At 49.6% G+C, this 2,500-nt stretch overlaps 1 pseudogene; it reads right to left on the bottom strand.

Annotated features, from left to right (window-relative positions):
- The window catches only part of LOC132078849 (28S ribosomal RNA), an 8,798-nt pseudogene that overhangs the window by 2,220 nt on the left and 4,078 nt on the right, over window positions 1-2,500 (bottom strand).

Genomic DNA, 2,500 nt, shown 5'->3' with positions numbered 1-2,500 from the left:
TGAATCCAATCGTTACTAATAGTATCGTTCCTAAAATTTTTAACTCCACGACCTTGGGACTCTAATTTCGTCCACTTTTTAAGTTCTTTTCTCCTCCAATCACAAGGTTTTGGGTACCTACTTTTAGGGTTCGGTGCTTCCCACTCCGAAAGTGTGCCTGCATTGACAGGTGGTACAGTCGCCGGCGGGGCTTCCCAAATTGACGGCATCCCCTTCTTTTTACCTCCAGCTTGAATCCATAACTTCTCATACATTTTCTCCATCTGGGCCTTCTCTAAGAAGTCCTTCATCGTCTGGTCCGGTGACTGCGCAATGCGGTGCAGCCTCCGGGCTTGTACACTGGGAATGAGACCCGCCAATTTAGTGACACCCAACCCGCCGTCCCTCGTGCTTACGTACAAGATGGCATCACAGGTGCACGAGGGTAAGTGCAGCCAGTCCTTGACCGCCGTCCGAATCTGTTGGTCAAGTGCTTCCAAAGCCCCTGCCTTCATCTCCGAATGGTCAGCCAGGTAGGTCAGTCGAGGAATAGTGTATGTTTTGAGGATGTCGAGTTTTTGCAGAGGTTTGAGTGGAGCCCGATCGATGCTTTCGAGCCAGGCTTTCAGTTTTGTGGAGAGATCGTACTTTGCTATTCCAGTCCATGGGTCGATCTGCAGGCCGAGGTACTTCTCTGACTCCCCGGGGTTGATCATGTTCAGGGGTGTGCCATTGATGGTCCACGCAGGGCAGTTATTGACGGTGTAAGAGTCTTTTGTGGGCTTGATGTAGAAGCCGTGGCATTTCTGCCCCTGTGTCTTGAGACCGGTGAGATCGCAGAAGGTCTCCAGTATTCTGATGTTCTCTTTCATGTTCTCCCAGGAGTCGCTCAACAGAACCAGGTCGTCAGCGAATGCCATCGCGGTTATTGAACTCTGTCCTCGATGGAATCCTTTGCCACTTTCTTCCAGCTTGCACAGCAGGGGGTCCATTGCCAGGTTGAATAGAAGGGGTGACAGTGGATCACCCTGCTTCACTCCAACCCGGATCTGGATTTTGTCTGTGTGTGTGTCCTTCTTCGTGGTGATACGTGTACTGATGTCGTTGTACATATTGTTCACCAGTCCTACAATGTGGGGGTCAACCCTCCGTTGCTGTAAAACATGTATGATGTGTTGGTGGCTTACGGTGTCAAAAGCCTTGGCAATGTCCACGAAAATAACACCCAGTGGCCTGTGTTCACTTTTGGCAGTCCGAATTATAGATTGCAGGAGTTTCAGGTTCTCAGAGCATCCCGGCGCACTGATGAAGCCTCTCTGTCTCGGGTTGAGGGGGCACGCCTTAGTCATCCTCGCCGTTATGATCCTGGAGAACAGCCTCAGCAAGATGGAACCAATCGTGATGGGTCTCCAGTTATTGATGTCCTTCAGGCGCTCCGGTGTTGTCGATTTCGGGATCAAAACAGTTCTGCACCCCCTCACCATGTCCGGGATGTCACCAGATGTCAGCCACAAGTTGAAGAGTTCGGCGGTCCGGGAATACCCGGGATCCATCTTTCTGATGTCCCCAAGGGCAATCCCATCTGGACCTGGCGCTGAACCCTTACTCATTTCCCGCACGTTCTTTTCAATTTCTTTTGCCGTGATTAAGTCCCTGAAGGCTTTATTGTTGGCCTTCCCTTTAATTTCAAAGTCCCCAAGGCCGTTAAACTGTCCAGGTGTTTCCCATCTGGCCTTGAATACCGAATAGATTTCACTGGGTGGTATTTCGCAGGACAAGCTCTCAGTGTTGTCCAAAATAATTCTTGCCAATTTCCCCCTGTCTAGATGGAATAATCGCTGGAAGCGGAGGTAGTTACCTCTTTTAATCGCTCTTTCTTTCATCCACTTCTGATACTGTTTCCTTGGTCGCTCCTCCTGTGCCCTGCCCTTGTCCCGGAGTGCCGTTCTAATTTGGCATGCAGAGTCCAGGAGGCCAAAGCATTCCTCTGTTGTTTGGTTGATTAGCGGTCTCGCCTCCTGGCAGTTCAGCAGTTCTTTAAATACTTTGGGGAAGATGTTAATTGTCCCGGCCGCTAATCGCTTCATAATTCTCCTTCTATAACGGGCCTGCAGTCCCCTCTCCTTCTTTTGACCAGCAGTTTCCTGGTGACCGTTACCCGATTCAAGATGTTGTCCTAATTTCCCTATTGTCCCTTTATCAACAGCTGGCCCCCCGGGCAGATGACACCCCCCAAGTTCATTGTCCTTGACTTCTGCCTGAGGTTGATGATTCATCCCAGGCTCCGAATCTAAATTTCCAGCTGTCACCCTCCCTTTCTTGAGCAGCATTCTCCTTTTATCACTAATTTGTTTAGCTGTTTTAGTTGTTAAGTGTTCCGCAATGAGTTTATTAATGTTTTTGTGACTTTCAAACTGTACCTCCAATTTCATGAGTAGTTCCTCCTCTTCCTTCGTCCAGCACCTCTTGTGGGCTCCTCGGTTTGACGTTTCTTTCGGTTGGGAAGCATCGATCCTTTCCT

Source organism: Ammospiza nelsoni, chromosome 12 (genome assembly GCF_027579445.1).
Source record: "Ammospiza nelsoni isolate bAmmNel1 chromosome 12, bAmmNel1.pri, whole genome shotgun sequence".
NCBI lineage: Eukaryota > Metazoa > Chordata > Aves > Passeriformes > Passerellidae > Ammospiza > Ammospiza nelsoni.
This window is presented reverse-complemented; position numbering and strand designations above follow the sequence as displayed.